Here is a 7,062-nt window from a genome sequence, read left to right on the forward strand (position 1 = left end):
GCAAAAAAAAAAAAAAAAAAAAAAAGAAGGAGCTATCTTCTGACCCACTACCACTGCCTGGAAATGACCTAGCTCAGGGACTTCCCTGGTGGCACAGTGGTTAAGAATCTGCCTGCCAATGCAGGTGCACGGGTTCCAGCCCTGGTCCGGGAAGATCTCACATGCCGTGGAGCAACTAAAGCCCGTGCACCACAGCTACTGAGCCCACGTGCCTGCCACAACTATTGAAGCCTACACGCCTAGAGCCCGTGGTCTGCAACAAGAGAAGCCACTGCAATGAGAAGCCCGCGCACTGCAACGATGAGTAGCCTCCGCTTGCTGCAACTAGAAAAAGCCCGCGCGCAGCAAAGAAGACCCAACGCTGCCAAAAATAAATAAAATTAAATTAATTAATTTTTTAAAAAATGAAATGAGCTAGCTCAAACGAAGACTGACTTCCTTGCCTGGCATTCAAGCCTCCCCATAAAAGCCCCTCACCCTGTGACCTTATGCCTCCATTTATTTTCGATGACAGACTGGTTCCAAGGAACAGGGCAGGTTTGGGGCACAACAGACCTGAGATGGAATCTCGTGGGTAGTGCTGTGTGTGCAAAGCGCTTGTAATCAGACAACCTGTAACGAGGAAACCGAGACCCACAGAGGGAAAAGATTAGCCCAAGGTCATGAGCTAGGACGCTGCATGTGTCCTTTGTCTCTCTCGGGCTCCACCCTGCTTCCACAGGCACAGATAACAGTGTGGATGTGGGGCAGGCCAGGAGACCCAGAATGTGAAACCTGGATTCTGTGATAAGGAAATGAAGGCAATGCTATTATCTTCCTAGAGACAAGCTGCTTAACGATGAGCAATAACTAAGCTAATTAAGACAACCAGTGACTTCAAACTTCAAAACAGTAGTGGAACTGTCCACTAAGCTGTATTCCCACTTACCCAGATCATTAGACCCTAGGAGAGTCTGTGTACATCATGTGATGTTCTGAGTTCTACGGCCCGGCCCGCAAACCTGCCTCCTCACACATAGTCCCCACCCCGAGGTGTGTCAGCTCTGGAGAGTGGGTTCCATTCTGTCTACCTGGGATCTCGCCTTTTTGGCCCCCTCCTCCACCCCCTGCCTTCCCCACTTCTGGCCCTGCACCTCCCACTCGCCCCGCTGCTTAGCTGCTCCTCCACCTGTTTGTTTCCGTGGCCTCCCAACATGGCCTCTCAGAAAAAATCCTCCAGCAAACTTGCTTCTTTCCCCACAGCCCCTCACTCGCTCTTTAACTGCAGTGACAAGAACCCTTTCTGACTCCTCCGTCTCCTCCCCTGGCCTCAAGCACCCAATTAATCACCAAGTCCTTCTGCTTCCAAATCTGTCCTGTCCCTCCAACTCCATACCCTCCGTCCTGGCTGAGGTCCTCATCTTCATTGGAAACACAGATTCTGGCCAGTCTTCTCAATAAAATCCAGCTCCATCCTGCAGCTAGGGAGCATCCCTGACAGCTCATTTCCCCTTAAGCCCTCCCACTTCCCACAAGGTCACATCCACACTCCTTGGTCTGGAATTGAGGCCTCTTCACAGTCTGCCTTTGCCTACCTACCTGCCTTGTTTCTGCTCCCTTTTCATTTTTTTGTTTGTTTGTTTGTTTGTTTGTTTGTTTGTTTTTGCGGTACGCGGGCCTCTCACTGTTGCGGCCTCTCCCGTTGCAGAGCACAGGCTCCGGACGCGCAGGCTCAGCGGCCATGGCTCATGGGCCCAGCCGCTCCGCGGCATGTGGGATCTTCCCGGACCGGGGCACGAACCCGTGTTCCCTGCATCGGCAGGCGGACTCTCAACCACTGTGCCACCAGGGAAGCCCCTTTTCACTTTTTTAAGTGTGTACTGAAGCATCATATACATACAGAAAATTGCACATACCATGTCAATTTTGATGAATCTTCACCGAGTGGGCCCACCCACGTAACCGGCACCCAGATCTAGAAATGGAACCCACCAGGATCCCAGAAACCCTCCAGTCACTATCCACCCGCCGCGGAGGGTAAGTGCTATCCTGACTTCTAACAGTACTGTTTGGATTTGCCTGTTTCTGTACTTTATACAAATGGAATTCTACAGCACAGACTCTTTTGCTTCTGGCTTCTTTGGTTCAATATTAAATTTGTGAGATTTTACATATTTTTGCATGTGTTGGCTGTTCCTTCTTCTAAATGTTGGCTCCCCTCCAGTCTCTTCCTGATTTTGATCTCTTTCCAGAGCCTTCAGGAAGTTAGTTGTTCTTCATATCTTGTCCAGAGCTCATAATTGCTCTCTCTAGGAGGGTTGGTCTGATAGGAGCTACCTTGCCATTACCAGAAGTAGAATCTCTCCTTTTAAATTTTCATCTTATTTTTCTTCCTTTTTCCTTTCTTTAGGATTACTGAATTTGCCTTTCTTTTCTCACTCCTTTTTTCCCCTTTTCTATCTGCATGGAATTTACATGTTTTGTATCTATTCCTTAGGGTTACTCTAGCCATTTTAATGTGCATGCTTTACATAGAAAAATCTAAAATTAAGTAATACTGTTATCCTCCTCCAGAAAAATCAGAAAACAAAAGACATAAGGACCTGAGAAGAGTTTAACACTAATCAGCCAACTTATATACCATTGTTTTCCTTTATTTTAGTCCTGTTCTGATTTTTAAATCCTACCAATTAGACATCATTGTTTTATGCAATCAGTGTTTGTTTAGATTTAACCAATATCTCACCAATATTTTGTCTGATCATGTAACCGAGCAGGACTCTATGGGGCCTTCCTGGACAGAACACCCCTCCTTTTCCTCCACCTGTCTCTTGTTTGTAGAAAAACTTTAGCCTCCTAGGCCTTCACCAAGTTCTAAAGAATAAATTTAATCAGAGGAGTGAGAAAATGCAGAAGCAAAGGGAAAGAGTCAGAGTTAAGCAAGACAAAATAATAAGTGTAACCATTAAACAAAGTCAAGAACCTTTAGCTCCTCCACAAGGGCTATAGATAATATCCTGAGTCATGTCCTTTGAGCTATTTTTCAGATACTGAAAGCCCCACCAGGTGGAAGATGTTAACTGTATGCCACCCACAGCACTTAGACCTCAGACCTCTTGGAACCAGAAGGTTCATGATGTTGACTCCCTATTACCTCACCACCAACCAATCAGAAGAATGTCCACCAGCTGATCACACACCCCACAACCTCCCTGCCTCACACTGTCCTTAAAAACCTTTCCCTAAAGCCATCAGGAAGTTCGGATCTTTTAAGCACTAGCTGCCTAAACTCCTTGCTTGGCACCCAGCAATAAACACTGCATTTTCCTTTATCACAGCCTGGTGTCGGTAGATTGGCTTTACTTCACACGGGCGAGCAAGTGGACCCACGTTTGGTTCGGTAGCAATCATTTTTTTAATTCAATCTCAGACCTTCCGTCTGGGGTCCATTTCCTTCTGCCTAAAGAATAGCCTTAAAAAAAAAAAAAAAAAGAATAGCCTTGATAAATTCCTTAATAAGAGTTTACTAGTGATAAGCTCTTAGTTTTTGTTTACAAAAAAAATTTTGTCCTCATTCTTGAAAATAGTCACTGCATGTAGAATTCTAGCGTGTCTGTTATTCTATTTTAGCACATCAAAGTGAATATCCCACTGCTTTCTGGCCCCCATTGACGTTTCTAGATCATTATTCCACTGGAATCATTCCCCAGTCTCATCTCCTACCATTCCCTCCTACACAATTTCTGCTTTAGCAACACAGTGGTTTCCCAGCACTCACAGTGATGTTTCTTGCCTCTGTGCCTTTTCTCATGCTGTTCCTTCCATCCAGAACGCTGTTTCCCTCCCATTCCTCCCCATTTCATCTGCATAACTCCTACTCATCTGTCAAAACCCAGTGGTATCTTCTCTAGGAAGTCTGTCATGAACCCCTCCCCACAGCTGTTTTAGGACTTTCTCCTCTGCTCTTGCAGCATTATTACACCGTATTAGTGTGCTATAAATTTCTGGTAACTTGATTATCTCCTCCATTAATCTGAGAATGCTTTAAGAACAGAGATGATGTCTTATTCATCTTTGCATGCCTGGTACCCAAGGCCTGACCCATACCTGGTACCAAGTATACTTGGGTCAGTATTTCAATACTTCAGTAAGTATTTCCTGAAGAAATGTCTTATTCTCACTTTGGCCTCCTCCACCTCACTCCCTGCCCTGTTCTTAAACATTTAATGTCTGCCACCTCCTCTCCACTGAGGTTCTGCCTCTGAGGCCATGGCTGACTTGAAAGGCTTGTCCTTCATCTTCATTCCCTGCCTTCTCTGGAACATCTGCTTTAGGATGATTCAAACTTAAGACTTCCTCCTTCCTTGGCCCCTGGGGCACTTCACTCTGCTGGTTCTCTCCCTGCCCCAGATTCTTTTTCTCCTGTGTCCTTTTCAGAGTCCCCACCCCCCCTACTCCCTACATCTGTGTCCCCCAGGATTCTGGCTCCGGGTCTCCTCTCTCTCCCTTGGGACCTCTTCCACACTCCTTGCTTTCATTATGGCATCCATGCAGTTGGTTCCTGGATCAGTCAGGGTCCAACCAGGAAAGCAAGAAACCATACTGAGTATTTAAAACAGAGGGAATTTATTCCAGGGACATGGTTCCACAGTGATAGCTGAGAAGCCAAATGGGCAGTAGGGAGGGACACAGGAGCCCAGGTTCCTGGGTCACCTGGCGGGAGTGGGCGCCATAGGGAGACAGAGCAATTCATTGCTGGACACGTTCTCTGAAGCAGAGGGAGAGAGATGACAAAATACATTGCCTCTCCCCTTCCAACCGCCATGCTCCTGCCAGTGCCTCCCATTGGCTGAAGCAGCTGGAAGGCAGTGAGAAGGGAGGCAGGGGTTAACGCAGTGCAGGGCAAGGGAAGAGCCAGGAGTGGATCTGAGATTAACACAGCCCCCTACCTATACTTCCTGCCCCAGCTTGGTCACGATCTGCATGCCCCACCACTTACGGGACACCTGTAACTCAGCACGTCTCAGCTGAATCTCCTACCCACAAACCATGTTCCTCCACCCAGCGTCCTTCCTTCTATCAGTCGTCCCTGATTCTCCCAGAGGCAGGCTGAAAGCTTTCAGCAAGGCCTCTGACTCCTCCCTCCTTCTCCCCCCTCCTCCATGTGGTGTCAGTTTCCAGGTCCAAAAGGTTCTTTGAAGAAAATACCCATACCCCCCCTTTCCATTCTTACCACCCCGACTTAATTCGGATCTCCTCTTCTCTTGCTTGGCTTCTAACAAGAGCCTCTTCATTGGGTTCCCCGCTTCCATTAACATTTCCCTGAATCATCCTACACCACGACCTGCTCATCACTGGTGAATCAAACATGACTCTTCCCGCCCTGCAGCCTTATGCCCCACCACTGCTCACTCAGACCTCATGACCAGTCAGCCTTTTTTGCGGTTCCCCTAGGGCGTCCTGTGCTCTCTCACTCTGAGCCTTGGGTCGTCCTGCCCATTATCTGGAATGGCACTTTCTCTTTGCATCTCCTCCAGTGGAAACCCCACCCAGCACTGCAGCTCCACATTGATGTAAATCTTTTGGAATGAAATTTTTTTTTTTTTTTTTTTGGCCACACCATTCGGTGTATGGGATCTTAGTTCCCTGACCAGGGATCGAACCTGCGCCCCATGCAGTGGAAGAGTGGAGTCTTGACCACTGGACCACCAGGGAAGTCCCTGGAATGAAATTTTAACAGCAGATTCCAAAAGCCTTCGAAATGTGCTTACTCTCTGACCAAGCAATTCCACTTCTGAGGATCTGGCCTAAGAACATAATCAGGAATGTGGCCAGAGATCCTCACTGGAGCATTTGCCTGTTAGTAAAAGATTGTAAACAATCCAGGTATCCAACATGGAAGGCAATAGTTCCATATACTATGGAAACAGCCATTGAATGAGATTTTTTGCATCTATTAAAAATAAAAGTTACAGGGACTTTCCTGGCAGTCCAGCAGTTAAGACTCTGCGCTTCCAGTGCATGGGTTGCTGGTTCGACCCCTGGTCGGGGAAATAAGACCCCGCGTGCCGCATAGCCCAGCCTAAATAAATAAAATAAAATTTAAAAATAAAATAAAATAAAAATGGAGAAGGCTGATTGACACTCAGGTTCAGCTCCTGAGCCCAAAATACAACACTGGACTGCATATTAGACAACACTAGTAATTAAAAAAAAAAAACGTCTGGACAACAGACCAAAGGGGAGACAAAATGAAAATGAAATTACAATCGTATAGGGAAAGGCTCATATTATATATGTGAAAAAAAGCAGAATACAAACTCATATTTTTTAAATTGTATATACATGTGCAACAGCACATCATCTTTATCAAGCATTTGGTTTGTACTGGGTACTGTCCCGAGTAATTTACATGGATTTACTCATTTAAGCTTCACAACAGTCCTACAAGGTAATATATGGAGAAACTGAGGCACAGAAAGCCCTAGATCACACGGCTGGTGGGTGTCAGGGCTGGAAGGGAGTGCAGGCAGCCCAGGGCCTGTGCACTTAGCCATGCTGCCCCCCACAAGGAGTGGAACCCCAAAGGCTGAAAGGGCAAATAACAGCCAAACCTTGCCATGGTAGGTAGAATAATGGCCCCCCAAAGACAGTCACATCCTAAGCTCCGGACCTGTGACCGTGTTACTTTATATGCAAAAGGAATTACGACTGCAGATGGAATTAAGGTTAATAACTAGCCATGGGGAGGTTATTCTGGATTATCTGGGTAGGTCCAATGTAATCACAGGGTTCCTTATAAGTGGAAGAGGGAGGCAGAAGAAAGTGAGACCGAGAGATGATAATATGCCCAACCTTGCTGGCTATGGAGATGGAGGAATGAGGCCAGGAGCCATGGGATGCAGGCCAACTCTAGAAGCTGGAAAAGGCCAGGAAATAGATTCTCCCCTAGAGCCTCCAGCCTCCAGCCATACCAACATGTTGATTTTGGCCCAGAGAAACCTATCGCAGACTTCTGACCTCCAGAACTGTAAGGTTAAAGATGTGTTGTTTAAGCCACTAAATTTGCGGTAATTTGTTACA

Source organism: Lipotes vexillifer, unplaced genomic scaffold (genome assembly GCF_000442215.2).
Source record: "Lipotes vexillifer unplaced genomic scaffold, Lipotes_vexillifer_v1.1 scaffold1003, whole genome shotgun sequence".
NCBI lineage: Eukaryota > Metazoa > Chordata > Mammalia > Artiodactyla > Lipotidae > Lipotes > Lipotes vexillifer.